Source organism: Lepidochelys olivacea (genome assembly GCF_965140295.1).
Source record: "Lepidochelys olivacea isolate rLepOli2 genome assembly, chromosome: 3".
Taxonomy (NCBI): Eukaryota; Metazoa; Chordata; order Testudines; family Cheloniidae; genus Lepidochelys; species Lepidochelys olivacea.
Window position 1 is genome coordinate 33,330,299 of NC_140413.1, and position 18,947 is coordinate 33,349,245.

The window sequence follows — 18,947 nt, forward strand, 5'->3', positions numbered from 1 at the left end:
TACGCATGATGTAATAGTACTTGCCCATCATAAAGTGAAAAGTCATAAACAAAATGTGTTCCATTCAGCAAAATATACACTTTTATCAGTTATTGAGCAGATTTTTCCAGTTAAACTCTGGTTCTATAATTTGCAACAGCAGGTACTTGACTATCTGCACATGTTTACTGGAAAGACTTGTGAAGTTATTACAAATGGTGGGAAATATTCTGCACATAACACGGCACTTCTCCATCAGGTAAATATGATCTAGAAAAAAGCAGCCTTTTGTCTAATAGCAACCAAAGAGCTGGTTAGGAAGAGGTATCTTGGGATTACATCATTAAATGGTAATCATGCTAGTGCAAAGCTGCAAGCATATAAAGTTAAATGTGGAGATTATTTTTTTCATTTGAAACAAAAATCACAGGATATTATAGATTTTTACGGAAGTGACTGCTCTCTCAGTCACTGAAAAAATAGAATGTCTTTGCACAGTTAAAACATTTAGTTAAGAAATATAAACTAGTAAATATATCTAACATTTTAGTTAACACAAGGCTGAAACAAAACACTAGAGTCTTCAAAAGGCTACAAAACACATTACATCACATACCCCTTAAAATGGATCATGTATTGCCTTTTTTTAGTGCAAACCAGTTTTTGATTAATTTACTAAGCAATAAATGAATACTTAAGACTTAAGCTTTGTGCTTTGAAACTCAGCTACTGAATGTCCTAACTAGCAAATTAACACCCATTATGTATTCTTAAAATGAAAACCCATAATTCCTTGTAGAGGCATCTTTGACCTGTCAAACTGAACATCCTTTCTGTGATGATGATTAGGTGGAAAATTCATTGTCCAGGTGCTGGGTTCTGCTAGCTAAAAAAAAATAAAGCAAATCACTAAGCTACTGCTGCTATTGTGATCTAATCATTGGTTTCCTATAGTAAATGACAAGCCTGCTTTCCTGTAAGTGGCATTCTTTCTTCCTTTGTGCCTCCACAAAGCTTTATTGTTCTCATGTGCTGACAATAGTAAGAACCTCATGCAACCCAGCTTGGACTGAATGATTCAGGATTCCATAAGCAATGGCATTTATATATCGTTTGCAATAAAATTAATAGAGCATATAGCAGCCTGAATCTCATGTCACTCCCATATTTATAGAAACATATTTTTGTTTATAACAAGTATATTGTTTCAGGTTTAGTGCAGTGGTTCTCAGACTGTGGGTCGGGATCCCAAAGTGGGTCACAGCCAGGTTTTAATGGAGTCTCCAGGGCTTAGACTTGCTGGGACCTAGGGTTGAAGCTCAAGCCCAAGTCCCACCGTCTGGGACCTAAACCGAAGCCCACGGGCTTCAGCCCTGGGTAGCAGGACTCAGATTAGAGGCCCCCTGCCTGGGGCTGAAGCCCTTGGACTTTAGCTTTGGCCCGCTACCCAAGGTGGTGGGCTCAGGCTTCGATCTCCCCTTCTTGTGGTCATGTAGTAATTTTTGTTGTCAGAAGGGGGGGGTCACAGAGCAATGAAGTTTGAGAACCCCTGGTTTAGTGGATGTAGAAAAATGGATTCAAATGCGAGAATCCAATATGGAATTAGATAATTTCAAATTATAGTAATGACTCCTTGCCCCCTAGGACTTTTTGGTTGTCACTGTGTGGCACATCATGGTCACTCAGAAATTCATGGTGGCAGCAGGACTAGAACTCTAAAAGATATGGTCTATGAATTATTTTCAAGAATTTCTATGTCTGTATTACACAGGAGGTCAGACGAGATGATCACAATGGTTCCTCCTGGCTTTGGAGCTATGAATTTATGAACTCAGATCCTTCTATCTCAAAAGCACAGATCCCTACCAAAAGGCAAATTTCAATTAGCTGTCAGCTGTAGAAGGTCTATGATTCACAGCTGAAGAGTTCTTATTCTATTCAGTTGAATGTGATAGTGCATATATATAATAGTGGTAGTGGTGCATATGCACAGTGTTAGTAGTGGTGTACGTAGACACAGAAAAACTAGACACAGTTAATTATATTAGTGTACTCTGTCACAGGGACCATCAGTCCTGAAACAGAGGTTCCACCGCCAGCACTAATTTGAACCCCTTTCACATCTGCAAATATTCTAGATATGGTGAAATATAAGCAAGTAAGATAGATAAGGAACCAGCCACAGCTAAAATGCAGTTTATCCAAATCTCTTAGGAAAGTATGACCTTTGAATTTCTAAGGATGAGTAAAAAAGAATAGTACAAGTATTCAGGGACAAAATCCCTCAGGCTAAGGCACAAAATGTGTTACACCTGGCAAGGGTCATAAAAGGTAATGAGAAGACGTTCTATAAATACATTAGGAGCAAGGGAAAGACAAAGGTAAGTGTAAGTCCTCTACTTTGAAGGGAAGGAGAACTGGAGGGATAGCTCAGTGGTTTGAGCTTTGGCCCCCTAAACCCAGGGTTGTGAGTTCAACCCTTAAGGGGGCCATTTAGGGATATGGGGCAAAAATTGGGGATTGGTCCTGCTTTGAGCAGGGGTTGGACTAGATGACCTTCTGAGGTCCCTTCTAACCCTGATATTCTATGATTCTAATAATGGACATCATGAAAGCTAAGGAGTTCAATACCTATTTTGCATCAGTCTTCATTAAAAAGGTAAATTCTGACCAAATACTTAACACAACTGATCTTACCAACAAGGGGAAAGGAACACAAATCAAAATAGGGAAAATGGGTTTAAAGAATATTTAGATAAGTAAGATGTATTCAAGTCAGTATGGCCTGATGAAATTCACCCTGGATATGTAATGAGCTAGCTGAAGTAATCTTGGAACTGTTAGCGAATATCTTTGAGAACTCATAGAGCATGAGTGAGGTCCCAGAAGACTGGAGAAGGGCAAGCATAGTACATATCTTTAAAAAGGGGAACAAAGAGAATCCAGGAAATTATAGACTAGTCAGCCTAAGTTGGATACCTGAAAGATACTGGAACAAATTATTAAACAATTGATTCGTAAGCACCTAGAGGATAATATGATTATAAGTAATAGCCAACATGGATTTGTCAAGAACAAATCATGCTAAACCAACCTGATTTTCTTCTTTGACAGGGTGCTGGACCTAGTGGATATGGGGAAGTAGTAGGCATGATAGATCTTGATTTTAGTAAGGCTTTTGAAACAGTCCCACACGACATGACTAGATGACCTCCTGAGGTCCCTTCCAACCCTGATATTCTATGATTCTGTGATTCTATGACATTCTCATAAGCAAACTAGGAAAAAGTGGTCTAGATGAAATTGCTATAAGACAGGTGTAAAACTGGTCAAAAAGACCATAATCAAAGCGTAGCTATAAATGGTCCACTGTCAAACTGAGGGGACATCTCTAGGGAAGTCCCACCAGGGTAAGTCCTGGATCCTGTACTATTTAATATTTTTCATTAATGATTTGGATAATGGAATGGAGAGTATGCTTATAAAATGTGCATATGACATCAAGCTGAGAGGGGTTGCAAGTACTCTGGAAGACAGGATTAGAATTCAAAATGACCTTGATGAATAGTAGAATTGTTCTGAAGTCAACAAGATGAAATTCAATAAAAGCAGGAAGGCATGGGAGGTAATTGTCCCACTCTACTTGAGATTGGGGACTCAGCTGGAGTATTATGTCCAGTTTGGGGATCTTTTAAGAAAGACATGGACAAATTGAAGAGAGTCCAGAGGTGAGCAACAAAAACAATAAAGAGTTTAGAAAACCTGACCTATGAGGAAAGGTTAAAAAGACTGGGCATGTTCAGACACTTACGTAAGTAACCTGGTTCTCAGAAATGCTGAGCAGCCACAAATCATACTGAATCCAACAGGGATTCACAATGAATTCACAACATGGATTTTAGGTACCTAACTTTAGGCACTGAATTCTGAACTTGTTGAGTTCAACCCCTACATCCCTTTCTTATCTCTGAAACTGGGAATAATAATTCTTATCTCTGGGGACTATATAAATAATTGAATACATGGTGACTCCTATGAGAAGAAAACTAACTTTCAGGAAACTTACTTCCCGATCATGTGCTAATGTGGTAAATAAATGGTGTTGAAAATACATTACTTAACATATAGCAAAATGTGACTGAGTGCAAGAAAGAATGTTGAAACCTCACTAAAAAGACCCCTTGACTGGACACTGAAAAACAGCCTGGCTCAAACCCACCCTTTCTAAATAATCTCAGGGTTCAACAGACACTTTTATGTTTTCATATTAAGGATTTAATATCATTGTATGCATAAAGATGTTTAGCGTTTAAAAAGAAGGAAACTTTCCAAGATTTCTGAGACGACGAACAAATAATATATCCAACTTCAGAATGATCCCATAAAATGAATAAGATTTGACATATAAGTGCTTATCATATCTTGAAAGTGTTTAGTGTTGGAGAACATTTTGGATGAGGCATTTTAATATATGGAACTCTAAGCCATTTTGTCATTCAAATAGATAGACACCAAATTCTCCCATCACCCAAGCCCATGCAACAACCTATGAAGTCAAAGGTGTAACCGAGTGGGGAATTTTGTTATGATCAATACTTCCAAAGTCAATGGGAATATTGGGTTCACAAGGAATTGCCCTACATTAGAAGCTGAGGCTAGATTACAAGTTTGCAAGGCTAATGAAAAATGTGCTTCCCAAATGAAAGTTTTACAAAATTGCAGTGCACCTAATAAAAAATCCAGAAGGCATGAAGATAGAATATTGTGTTAAACAGCAGAGACTTCATTTGTTTACAATAAATAATGGAGGCAATTGCAATCTAATGCAAACATGTCCAGTACAAGAGATACTGTGTCATCCTTACAATAAAACCAATAAGCAGCCATTTTGCAAAGATGTGTCTCACCCATATTACAATGGAGAAGAGTCAAGTGTTACAGGGACTTATTGAATCAGGAGGGATGTAACAAATGTGTCACATCTCCCTCTGGGAAGAAGGGGTGGAGTTTCCTAGGAAGCCCCAGGGGGAAGAAGGTTTCTTCATTTAAGCTATGTGATCATCTAACCTTAGCTATGAGTTGAACAGAACACGAGCCCGCACCCCAAACCCCTCCTGCATCCTGCACCCAGCCCCTTGCCCTGAGCCCCCTAACCCCCTGCCGGAGTCCCCTGCTGCATCCCTCCTGCAACCTAACCCCCTGCCTTGAGCCCCCTGCCGCACCCTTCCTGCATCCCAACCCCCTGCCCTGAGTCCCTTCCTGCACACCGCACCCCCTCCCACACTCCACACTCCCTCCCACACCCCAAACCTCTGCCCCAGCCCTACATTCATGGCCCTGCATGTAATTTCCTCACCCAGATGTGGCCCTCGGGCCAAAAAGTTTGCCTACCCCTGTTCTGAATCAACAGACTCTCATTTTGTGTTTTAAAGAAAGAGTTGTTATGTCCTTGTTGCTGAAAGGTAACATTCCAAATGTTAACCAAATGTAACCAATACAGTGTGGTCTTCCTGAGTCTGTACAGAGCCTGCCCCAGAAATGTGAACTTCCCAACCAACAACTGTTGTCACTGAGTGTTAAAACAAAAGCCTAACAAAACTTTAAATATTATCATTCACTATTTCCGTGCTTATCTCAGAAGAAGAATGAGAAAGAGGTTGGGAATGACTATGAGAGGTGGCTATTTGGGAGTTGATGCAGGGAAGTAAGTTCAGAGGGAAGAAATGAGAAGAGACCTAAAGACAAGGAAGAGAGAGAGAAACCAAAAAAAAAAAAAAAAAAAAAGGAGGAGGAGGAAGGAGGAAGAAAAACAAAGGGTAAATACTGGTCCTAAAGGGAAGCATATTTTCCTATTGAGTTGTACTGAACACAGCAATAAGGCACCAGACAAACAATAAATAATAATAACTAAAAGTTTAGCTACTACAGAAAGGCCAGATTCTATATCTGGTCTCTCTGCATTGATGTCATTGGTGGCACACTGTGTGGCATGGGGAATAGGTGACCCTACATTTTTACCATAGCCAGTGGCCTATAATTAAAGATAGAATTTCACCCTCTCCTGCCTTGTTTTAAGCAGTCTAAAGTCTCTGATCAAAACTATTTTTGTCAGTTCAGATACGTTGCAAGGCTTCAGCCATTTTCTCACCACAAAATTCATTCTAATCAGGGTATTGATCACCTCAGATGTTTATATATTGCCAAGCGCTGATAATAGGACCTCCCAACCACAGGACCATTATCACATTTGTATGTTATTTATGGTACAGCAATTTGTCTAGCTTTCACAATCAATTATACAACAGCTGGAGCAGTTACAGGGGTTACCTGCAAAGCCTCATGCGCAAAGTGAAGATTAGATAAACACTTCAGCATTGTTCAATTCCCAGTAGGCTTGTACTGTGGGCCAATTTGGGTCTCAACTGGCATCAGTCTGGCTCTTCCACCCACCTTGATGTGCCTTACCCTGCCTTCCTTTGCAGCCAGTTCTTCCAGTCTCCCTGTGACCCAGAGACTCCTTGATACCAAATGGCAGAGGGAACACAGGATGCATAGGATTTTACAGGGATTCGCTGAGTCAGATATCTGCATAATAGTTCACCAATGTATCACATGTGAGATCTCAACTGAAAGCCAGTTGCCTACTGGTCATCATAACCATTCCAAAATGAGTGGATGGATAATATTTATGGATTTATGTGTCTATACTGAAAATTATGCTCTTAAACTCTTGGAGTGAAGACAGATCACCAGGAGGTGACATACCTCACAGCTAATCCTTTCAGGCAAGAGGTAAGTGACACCTATCTCCCTGTCTGGCATTTGTTTATTGTATGGCTCACACTGTATGCCTTTTGCATACTGAGACAGCAGTCACAGACAAGGCTTTCTCATGCCAAGGGCAGGTGGCAGCGAGGTACCCCACAACCCTGGGCACCCCCAACAAGCCTCACATTCCCCCATTAGAAAGTAGCATGGATTGGGTAGTTTAGAGTACCTATATGCCCAGGGCAGAATGGATATGGAGGCAGAAAGTGGCAGGTTTCCTTATACTAAATAATTACTTTTTCATACTTCTTTGCTAGGTTTAGTTGACATGACTTAGCTACTTGACTATTTAAAGAATTTACTACATAGCAGCAGGTTTCAGAGTAGCAGCCGTGTTAGTCTGTATTCGCAAAAAGAAAAGGAGTACTTGTGGCACCTTAGAGACTAATGCTCAAATAAACTGGTTAGTCTCTAAGGTGCCACTAGTACTCCTTTTCTTTTTACATAGCAGCAGTATCCCGTGTCATCCTATTTAGAGAAAGCAGACAAGAAAACAACTCTATACATATTTTATTTTCTCTGTTTTTCACTCAATATCTAAAATTCAGGAATTAAAATCCTATTTTCACACTGTGACACATACTTAGACTCATGCTCCAAATGCTACTCCCACTGAAGTCAGTAGCGGGTATACCTGAAGGTAATTTCACACTTTCTGTGCCCTTTCTGTACTCTTGGGCATCTCTTGTAAGTGAAACTAAATCTCCTCTCACATACACGACTAGTGACCAGACTTACCCTCACAAAATTTTTCCTTGCTTCTGGCTAGAGGACTTGAGAAAATCTGAGAGAGTACTTTGTCCTAAATATATTAACCTTACCCATCATGAGGGGGTTTCTTAAACAGAATAAGCTTTTAATAGCAAATAGGTTACAAAAAGAAAACACACAACATGGAAGATATTAAACATTTAAGCACAGTATTCAGGATTCTGTCTTAGGGGTCTGGCAGAGCTCTTCCTCCTCCTCCATTAGATACAGAGAAATCCAGTTATTTAAATCACCCCTGATTCGTTCGGAGCAGATTGACAAACCTTTTTTTAATGTTAGTGAGCACCTACTCATGTGAGTACTAGATAAAAGTCACTGTGTAGAGTTTGTTTAGGTCTTGGCATTTGCAGAAGTGCACTGTGCATTTCTATTGCAATAGACATATTTTCTATTTCTTTTCCTTGCTTCTAAAGTTAGCATGCTATTTCTTACCTGGGTCCTTGTAGCTTTATATTTATGGTTTAATAGGTGGGAAATTTGAGAGATAAGTGTTCAGTTAACTCACAAAAGTGTGTTGGAGCTACATATTGAGGTGTTTGAGATGGCTGATAGCCATCTGTGAGATTAGTGATGCGAGCTAAAGGCTGTCTTAAGGATAAACATATGGAAAGGAGAAAGGAAAAGTGACTACAGATAAGGAGATCATCTAAATCCTGTTAAAGAAATCCACACAGCAGGATCCACTATAAATGGGAGAAAATGGCTTTTTTTCAGAGCTATTATTACTAGTGTAGGAGAAAGTCCCGAGTTGCAAAATCAAGGTCAAAGGTAAAGTAGGGATTCTGATGTCAAAGTGATTTGTAAGCATTCAGGAGACAAAATGAGTACAGCATTCATTGGAGAAAAAAGTAGGAAATTAAATATTTTGTTCCATTAGTCTATAACAAGAAATGCTGTTTACAAAACTGATTAGATTCTAATATAATAGTGTTTTCAAAAATCAATAGCGTAGATAGTGTATACCATTCAACTGATGCAATTATGTTTCTTTCCACTAGAGAATCCACAAGAAACTTGAATCATAAAAGCCTCAAAGTCTCTTTCTAGACATTCTAGTTTCCAAAGAGCTCTGACTATCTCTTGTGACTATCAAAGGATCATTTCCTCCCACGACTATGGGGTGGAACCATGCTATATGGAGTTCAGACTTTTAAGTTAAATCTTGATCTGCTTTCATCTTACATCTCTGCTAGAAACAACCTTCAGAAAAATCATCATTTGAAGTACCAGCCATTGTACATTGGAAATAAGTAGTGGGTATAACAGGAACTGAGTATAAAATTGATACACTGAATTCTGTTTATGTATGTAACTAGTACATTCAGAACTATATCCTACAAAATATATTTATGTCTGTTTCATTTAGGGTTTTCTATCACATTACCCAGTATATATGTGATTCCCAAGTAAACTAAATGTTAATGAGTTTTCTGCTTTTCTCTTATCCCCAGTTCTGGAAGCTCTGCTTGAAGAATTTTTTCTTTAAATAATCATGCTATTCTGATGGAAAGGTTTTGTCATAGAGGAGGGTTTTACTTTGTGCTGGCCTTTGGAAGCTGCATTACAGCTGATCAATGCAGCTCTAGAGAGGGGTTGTGGATGAAGACATAGTCACTAATGGGTCCTAACCATTGATGACTTTAAAATAACAATAGACATGGACTTGAAATCAGTGGTGGGACTGGAGTATAGGAATGATGTGCTCACAGTACCCCATAGGAAATCCATCAAGGAAGTGGGAAGATGCATTCAAACTGGAGCCACTGCACATCACATGTGTATACAGTTTCAGATACTGTAATCCAAACTAGGAGTAACAAATGTGTCACATCTCCCTCTGGGAAGAAGGTATGGAGTTTCCTAGGAAGCCCCAGGGGGAAGAAGGTTTCTTCATTTAAGCTACGTGATCATCTAACCTTAGCTATGAGTTGAACAGGACACGAAGACTTCACACTACTTAGGGGCAGGAGAGGAGGGGAAAGATGCTTTCAGGGTAAGAGAAGGACAGGGTCCCAGCTACTTTTGTCCCCTTTTGACCAGGCTCATGCTGGTCTTACCTAGGTTTAATTTGAGCTGTTTTCAGGCAGGACTGACTCTTGTAAGCCTAGTGACATAAGTGTGATGGTGCTGGTTGCATCTGTGGAAAGTGCGATATCACTTGGGTATCATTGGCATATTGATGGCTGCTGAGCTCACAGCATATCAACTTACCCCTCCATGTGGTCTCATGTAAATGCTGAGGAGCAAAGCCAAAATGGATTCTTCTGGAATCCAAGAGATTAGGGCTCCTGGAAATGTATACATTTTGAAATAATTGGCTCAACAATATTTTTTCCAAATTTTTATATATAGAATTTTACTCAGGTCCAAAAGAAGACACTGCCACAGTGAACAGAAGAAGGCCTGATGTTAAAACCCTGAACAGTACTCCAAAATGAGACAAAATTTCCTCTGGAGCCTTTTGTCATTTATTTTGCATGTTCTAAATTAACCAATTAAACATTTCAGAAATAAAAATTGTTTGTCCGGTAAGAGTAAAATATTTGAATAGCTGGGTTCCATAAATCCACCTATGTAATATAAGATACCAGTCCTGTTTTTACCTACCCTTTTAAAGGATTAACAGGGAACTGGCAAGATGAACAGTAATGTTGATATGAGCTTCCAGCTGGGGCTGATTACAGGCTACAGCCTAATGCAGTAATGTTTTGTGCTACTACAACAATTTAACTAGAGAGTGCTCACAATACATACCCCCCACCTTCTGCCTACTGAGCCCTGACAAAGAAACCATTTCATTTCGTTCTGATCTTGACCTTTGATCTGATAAATCTCAAAATGAATTCTCTAGCAGATACATGGGTCCTGTGCTGTTTCAATGTGGGTACATCTGTAAAATTCTTCTTCTGTATGTTGAATACTCACAGCCAAGTCTCTTACCTTGCCTCCCTCCTGAGCCTAATCCAGCAAACAAGATGAACTGCACTGAGCGGGCATGGGAACAGTTGTATCACATCAGATGCCATTTCCTGAACATAAAAAAAGAAGGGATAAAACAGACCGAGCTTTAAGAGCAACTATTGTGAAAAGTTATCTGGTTAACTATCTTCCCTACAGATTGTGCAATAAAATGTAATATGAAATGTCAGTAGCATATTCTGGGTTTTAGATAGTGAGCTGAAATGTATGGAAGTTGATTTTTTTTATCATGACAGAAAATCCTGGGAAAGGAAGTGTATTGTGAGATATGTCAACAGATACTACAGTCTGGGACAATGAGGATCAACTGTTCTTGTCTAGTTATTAATCTTCTTAGTGATAGTTTTACAGATTTTTGTTAGGTTGCTGACCCTGAAATGTTTCACTTCTGACCATTTCACATTTGGAAGCTTTGGATGCCAGCCAGCATGTCTCAGAAAGTTCAGGCCACTGTGTTTAGGTGCATGGAATGAATAGAGGAAACCAAAATATAAGCATCAATGGACACAATATCCTGTGTGGAAGTTGGAATTGTTGGGTAAGATGCAAACTTGGGGTCACATTTTGTCCAGCGACTATGCCAGAAGTCCAAGACAGAAGGCCCAGGGGTGAAAAGACAGCCCAAAGGGGGAAGCTGTGTTGGCAAAGAGCAAACAGAAATCTTCAACTCTATGGGGTGGGTAGGCAGGTGACCAGCAGAGCTCCAAAATTGTGCGGCACCTAGTGGGGAGTGGTTATCACCAAGTCAGACAGGTGAAGTGCTGATTCAGTGTCTCCCCTAGGTCATCCCATCTGGTGGGGCTCCAGCCACATAATAAAGCTGCCTCCTTTCCACCAAGGAAGAGACTGGTAGAATATCTCTCTATTCTCCTGACTTGGGGTAAGTAATTCTTGCTGGGACACATGGGGACCATGTAATCTACACCTTCCAGTGGCAAACTGGGTGAATTTGGTCCTTGCATAAAATTAGAAAATGGGAACCATAATATGTGACATATTTAAAATAATATCAAACACATGCAAAAAAGGTGGTAAATTCTCCATCACTTGCAGTCTCAATCAAAAAGAAAAGGAGTACTTGTGGCACCTTAGAGACTAACCAATTTATTTGAGCATAAGCTTTCGTGAGCCACAGCTCACTGCATCGGATGCATACTGTGGAAAGTGTATCTCAATCAAGATAATCTTTTAAAAAGATATACTGGATACAGGAATTGCTGGATAAAATTCTGTGGCCTAACGTTTTTTTGGAGGTCCAACTTGATCACCGTGGTTCCTTCTGGTCTTAAAAATATGAATCTATGAATAAACTGGTTGCGAGTGAGATGAAGCCCAAGGATTATTCACAGAAAGGATGGCAAGTGATTCTGACTTTCATCAAGTGTAGCCTTCTCATATGAAATGAGTGAGCCACAAGTTTCAGCCCTGGATTTTGAATCACAAAAAGTTCTGAGCTGTTCAGGTCTGTTTGGCACATTGCTGTGGCAAATCACATCCACATTTGGATTCTTGTATGTCTCTGCCTCTCCTCCCCCTCCCACCTCCAGCTTGTTTGGATCTAATATATATTATTTCACATGCCTCTGCATTTCCACTGATTGAAATGACAGTGTAAGTGCTGAAATCCAAGGAGAAGTACTGATCTTCCAGTATTTCTGGTAGGGCCAGTTCAGACAAGGAATGGTAGAAACAATGTGAAGTGTAATGTTTACTGCTCATGCCATGTTGGCTGGAGCATCAGCTACTTTACACCAAAGGAAAGCTTTGTGATCATAATTTGAGGCCCCAGGGAAATCAGGAGGTCTCTGCCATTAGCCCATCCTTAGCTGGGGAACCATCACAGATTCCTCCTCTTGTTAACATGAAACCTCCCTCCACCATACAACTAATTTCCTCCACATACCAGTCTGAACATTTCCCCTGGTATGAGAGAAAAGAGAGAGAAGACTGCACATGAAGTTGTGGGCCTTGGAGCTCAATGGTGCCATTAAATGACAGTTTAGAGGAAGCCAAGTTTTAACAAACTCTTTTGTGTTTGTATAGCACTGAGCGCAACAGGCCCTGTTTGGGATTTCTAGGCACTGCTTGAATACAAATAGCAGCAGCACTACAAGGCACACAAGACAGCTTTTTCTAACAAGGTTTTCAGGTCCATTTTGGAGACCTAAGGGGTTACATGTGGGTCAGAGAAGCATCTAAACATGTTGGTCTGTAGATGAACCTATGAACTTTTCTCAGATAAGCCCAGCACAAGAATTTTTATTTACTGGGAATACAGCTACAACTCGGGAAAGTTAGCTATGAACACTTCACAAGTCATTACAATCTTTATGTTCATTGCATGCGAACATTGGTATATTCTCAAGCAGTGCTGCTTGAGAACTTATTAGAGTTCATTTACTTTATATATTTGGATCTGTGATGATGACAATTCAGGTTTTAATGGTTCATATTTCATGGATAGGTCGATCAGTGGCTATTAGACAAGATGGTCAGGGATACAGCTGCATGATCTGAGTGTCTCTAGCCTCTGTTTGCCAGAAGTTGGGAGTGGATGACTGGGGATGGATCACTTGATGATTGTCTGTTCTTTTCACTCCCTCTGAAGCATCTGGCATTGGGCACTGACAAGATATTGGACTAGCTGGACCATTGGTCTGACCACATATGACTGTTCTTGTGATCATTTGTAAGGATGTTCATAGGAGCTGATTTGGGATAAAGAGAGAGGAGATGCAGAAAAGACAGGGAAGACAGCAGGTCATGAAATGTGTGTCACGTTCCATTGCGATGGGCAACTTTATAGATAAATAGTGAGGAGCACCCACTCCTCGCCAGCATGGACCCATTTAACAGGTTGCAAAGAAAAGGTCTCTTACCCATGCAATCTCTTTGAGAATCAGCTAAGCTGAGCTGTCCAAAGGATATTTTGGGCACCTCCAGTCTAAAATACCGCACAAATGTAGGCTTGAAAGGATTAGATGGGCTACTTGTGAACATTGCAGCAATGGGGCTGCCTGAGTTATGCTGCTGAATGTCTACGGGCATTTCAGTAAAACGTTCCTGCTCTGGAAGTTTAATGTAAACAATCAGTAAATGTTGCTTCCAGTTCTGTAGGGCTTTTCCTCCTCTGTCATTAAGGAATGCAGGTATCTTTAAATCTAGGATCCATCTGTGTAGACAAATATTGCTCTTTCTTGTGGAAAAACAGGAAGGAAAAGATTTAGAATGCCCTAAAACTCCCTAGACCTTCCAGCTCCTGCTTCACCTCCCTCCCGAAAGTGTTCCCACCTCCCTCTCAAGAGAATCAGCCACCTAATCAGGATCCCCTTTGTTTATAAAGACTATCTCATCCAATCATGGAACAGAATCGTTGACTGTGTGCCTTAGATGAAAAATCTCTGATCGTGAACCATAAACAATTTCAACAAACAGTTCAGGAACAATCTACAGGCTTCCTTTTATTTGCATACAACATTCATTAAACAATGTTGAACAGTGAACAAACGGGTAAAAATTGCTGCCTGTTCATGGATAATTAGGAAACAGACAAAAAAGCTAAATTAACAGAATTATTAACCTTTCCTTGCAAATTGTTAACACAGCTCAATTAGGAGAAAGAATGGCCTACTTGAATTGAAGGCCTAATAGTGAAAACTCCTGCTCTAGGTGCCCACTTCTAAAATGTCTGGCTATGTTTTTCATAAAAATGGAAGCCAAAAGTTAAGCTTCCAAATGCTTATGTGGTCTCATATTCAAGAATGCTGAACACCCAGTAATTTGCATTGACCTCAGTAACAGCTGCTGGTTGCTCAGCACTTTTGAAAACCAGACCACTGATTAAGGTGTCTACATATTAACATAAGCTCTGTTTTTGAAAGTGTTGACCTCTGCACATCCATGTTCCTATTTGTAAAAATGGGGAGTAATACTTACCTATATCACTAGCAAAAGCCTAGTGAATAAGGCACTAATGAGTTAGGTGGTCTAAGCTTTGTTCTCAGCTCTGCCATTCACCTGTTGGGTGATCTTAAACTAGTTGCTTCACCTCTCTTTCCACCTTTGCCTTGTTAATTTGGACTGAAAGCTTTGCAGGGTAGGGGCTGCCTCATGACTAAGGCTATGATTTAGTCACGAGTATTTTTAGTAAAGGTCTTGAACATGTCACAGGCAGTAAACAAAAATTCACTGCCCCATGACCTGTCCATGACTTATACTATAAATACCCCTCACTAAATCTTGAGAGAAGCGTGTGTGTGTGTGGGGAGGGGGGGAGGCAGGGACTGCTGTTGGGGGTTGAAGTTGCTCATGTTGTGGCGGTCCAGGGTCAGGGGCACAGCTGCCCAGGGGCTGCCAGCAGCAGCTGCTCCAGCCACCTGAGGGCTGCCAGCAGTAGCTGCTCTGGGCCCCTGGGGACAACTGTTCAGGTGGTCTTGGGGCCAGTTGCCTGGGGCCACTCCAGCAGCAGCAGGCGTAGCTCTCCCTGGGGCCACCTGAGCACCGGACCCAGAGCCAGCTAATTGGGTAGCCCTGGGGTCAGCCACACTGTCAGCTGCAGAATTCACGAAGGTCACGGAAAGTCACGGAATCCATGACTTCTGCGACTTGCATGACAGACATGGAGCACTACTCATGACATGTTTGTACAGCTCCCTAGCATACCGGGACTGAAATCACAGTTGGCGCTTCTACTTGCTATTGTAATACCAAGGTGAGCAACAGAATCATAGAAATGTGGGGCTGGAAGGGACCTCCAGAGGTCATCTAGTCCAATGGTTCTCAGCCTTTCCAGACTACTGTACCCCCTTCAGGAGTCTGAAGTCCAAGCCCTGCCGCCCATGGCATAAGCCCAAGCACCAGCACCACCTGGGGCTCAAGCATGTAACTTAGCTTTGCAGGGCAGTTGCCCTGCTTGCCACACCCTATGCTGGCCATGCACTTACGACACCCCTAAAACAATCCCGCAACCCCCTGGGGGTTGTGAGTTGATGTACCCCCGGAAGACCTCTGTGTACCTCCAGGAGTATACACACACTCCTGGTTGTGAACCACTGATCTAGTCCAGGCTCCTGCATTAAGGAAGAACCAAATATATCTAAACCATATGTCACAGGTGTTTCTCTAACTTGTTTTTAAAAACCTTCAATGATGGGGATTCCACAAACTCCCTTAGAAACCTATTCCAGTGCTTAAAAATCATATAGTTAGAAACTTTTTTCTATAATCTAACTTACATCTCGTTTGCTGCAGATTAAGTTGATTCATTTTTTAGTTATAATTTTTTATATTTATCAATAATTTTTTTCCCAAGAGAATATTATTTCCAACTGTGGTCAGCATTTATTAGGCCCATTACCATTAGCCTACGTGGAGGACTAGTATATTCGAAAAAGTGTCTTTTGGCAACTAAGCTGTAGTCTCAGGTCTATAGTTGCTTTTTTAACATTAGATACATTTGTATCCATTGGGTCAGAGAGAGTTGTGTATTCAAATCTCTATTCCAAACAACTTTCAAATGATCAATCTTTTGGACCAGAAAATCATAAAAGGATACTGCAGGCTGAGTAAATCTGGGAAATTTCCTCCAAAATAATAGAAGTTATGGAGCTCCCAATGTGTCCAGTCCAAAAACATTCATCAGTAAATGCTTTAAATGGAAATATTTCTATGTGCCAGAGCAGTACAAACCAAATTGTTGCTGAAGATCTATAAATGGCTTAAATTATCATTGTCAATTATCTGATTACTCCTACCTTCACTGTCCTCTTTATAACAGCCCTTAACATATCGGAAGATTGTTATCAGGTCCCCCCTCGGTCTTCTTTCTTTAAGACTAAACATGTCCCATTTTTAAAATCTTTTAAAATGTGCATTGTGAAGATTCATTTATTACTTTCTATAAAGCACCTATGACACTTGCATGAAAATTTCCATCTAGGTGAAAGCATTATTAAATATTAAGCAGCCATAAATGGTTTGCTTTCTTTTTTCCTGCTTTTTTAAAAATAGAAATCATTATGCAAGCTCCGCCAATAAGCACAGAGAAATCCAGACTGTTCTGTGTGGATATGCAGCATTTAGCTGTATTCAGAAAAGTAACTATGCAAAAGTGACAGCTGCTCATTCAACGGCAGAAGGATCTTTTGGTTAAGTTGTTGCTGTGGGACTCAGGAGACATGGGTTCAATCCCCAGCTTTGTCACAACCTGTGTAAATTTAGGTTTCAGAGTAACAGCCGTGTTAGTCTGTATTCGCAAAAAGAATTCCATTTATTCTTTTACGTAGAGACTGTCCAGTTTGACCAATGTAAATGGCAGCGGGGCATTGCTGGCACATGATGGCATATATCACATTGGTGGATGTGCAGGTGAACGAGCCTCTGATAGTGTGGCTGATGTGATTAGGCCCTGTGATGGTGTCCCCTGAATAGATATGTGGGCACAGTTGGCAACGGGCTTTGTTGCAAGGATAAGTTCCTGGGTTAGTGGTTCTGTTGTGTGGTATGTGGTTGTTGGTGAGTATTTGCTTCAGGTTGCGGGGCTGTCTGTAGGCAAGGACTGGCCTGTCTCCCAAGATTTGTGAGAGTGTTGGGTCATCCGATGGACACAAATCAGATGTCAAGAATTATAACATTCATAAACCAGTCGGAGAACACTTTAATCTCTCTGGTCACGCAATCACAGACATGAAGGTCGCTATCTTAAAACAAAAAAACTTCAAATCCAGACTCCAGCGAGAAACTGCTGAATTGGAATTCATTTGCAAATTGGATACTATTAATTTAGGCTTAAATAGAGATTGGGAGTGGCTAAGTCATTATGCAAGGTAGCCTATTTCCCCTTGTTTTTTCCTACCCCCCCCCCCCAGATGTTCTGGTTTAACTTGGATTTAAACTTGGAGAGTGGTCAGTTTGGATGAGCTATTACCAGCAGGAGAGTGAGTTTGTGTGTGTATGGGGGTGGGGGGTGTGTGTGAGAAAACCTGGATTTGTGCTGGAAATGGCCCACCTTGATTATCATGCACATTGTAGGGAGAGTGGTCACTTTGGATGAGCTATTACCAGCAGGATAGTGAGTTTGTGTGTGTGGTTTTTGGGAGGGGGGTGAGGGGGTGAGAGAACCTGGATTTGTGCAGGAAATGGCCCAACCTGATGATCACTTTAGATAAGCTATTACCAGCAGGACAGTGGGGTGGGAGGAGGTATTGGTTCATATTCTCTGTGTGTATATAAAGTCTGCTGCAGTTTCCACGGTATGCATCCGATGAAGTGAGCTGTAGCTCACGAAAGCTCATGCTCAAATAAATTGGTTAGTCTCTAAGGTGCCACAAGTACTCCTTTTCTTTTTGTGTAAATTTAGACATATCACTTTCTGTGTCTCCTTGTACTTTTTGTTTTATCAGTTTCACAGCTGTTAAGGCCAGAAGGGACCATTTTGACCACCTAGTCTGACCTCCGATAATACAGGTCATAGGACGTCACGGAATTAATTCCTTTACCACATCCACTCTTTCAGAAAAGCCTCCAATCTTGATTTCAAGATTTCCGGTGATGGAGAGTCCATCACCACCCTTGGAAGTTGTTCCAATGGTTAATTACCTTCACTGTTAAAAGTGTGCACATTTTTTTCTATCTTGAATTTGTCTAGCATCAACTTCCAGATTCTTGAAGGAAAGGACTATTTCCCACTATGTGGCTATATGGTGCCTAATATAATGGGGCCATAGAATTGGCTGAGACTTTAAGGAACTATTGGAATACTAAAATTGTAAAAATATTTTTTACTCAATGGATCTGTGGCCTTGTCTCTCCTTGATGTCAAATCTGTCTTGAGTCACTTTTCTGACAATCAGTGTTTTCTATTTACTTATTTCAGAGTCAATGCGGTTATGGAGAAGACAACTGGATTCTATTCTGTCTCATGAGTCATCCGTAAAAATGGCAGCTACGTGACTGTAAAATTTTTGTCATTAGTCAGAGTGTAAGAGACAAGAAACAATCACAATCTCACATTTCAGGTTGCACATGCCTTGCTTGAAGTTAGCAATTTCCTCTTTGGACCTGTAAACCAAGCAAACGTACAGAGAATACAAATAGAACTGACACCACAATATCTATTTTACAGAGTCAATTTTCTGTATAGAACATACAAACTAGACTAGTCAACTGTGCAGATGACCCAACTGGTTGAATATCCAAAGGCGCTTTATAATAGGAACCACAGTCTATTTAAATATTGATGTGAAATGAAGGACTACCTAAGGAGAAATGTTGAAAGACTGAGGCTCAGTGCCAGGGTAGTGTCAAAAGACTGCACAGCAGAAGTGCCACATGACTTGATCTCCCATTCCAGATATGTTTTGTTGGCATGCTGATGGCAGCACTGGGTGGTA

The 18,947-nt window shown here is 40.7% G+C and overlaps 1 long non-coding RNA gene across 1 annotated transcript in view; it reads right to left on the reverse strand.

Annotated features, from left to right (window-relative positions):
* Positions 1-18,947, reverse strand: part of LOC311518566 — a 105,329-nt gene that overhangs the window by 55,271 nt on the left and 31,111 nt on the right. Inside the window, exon 2 of the long non-coding RNA XR_014711025.1 lies at positions 10,519-10,607. This is a non-coding gene — a long non-coding RNA (uncharacterized lncRNA). The remainder of the gene's footprint in view (positions 1-10,518; positions 10,608-18,947) is intronic.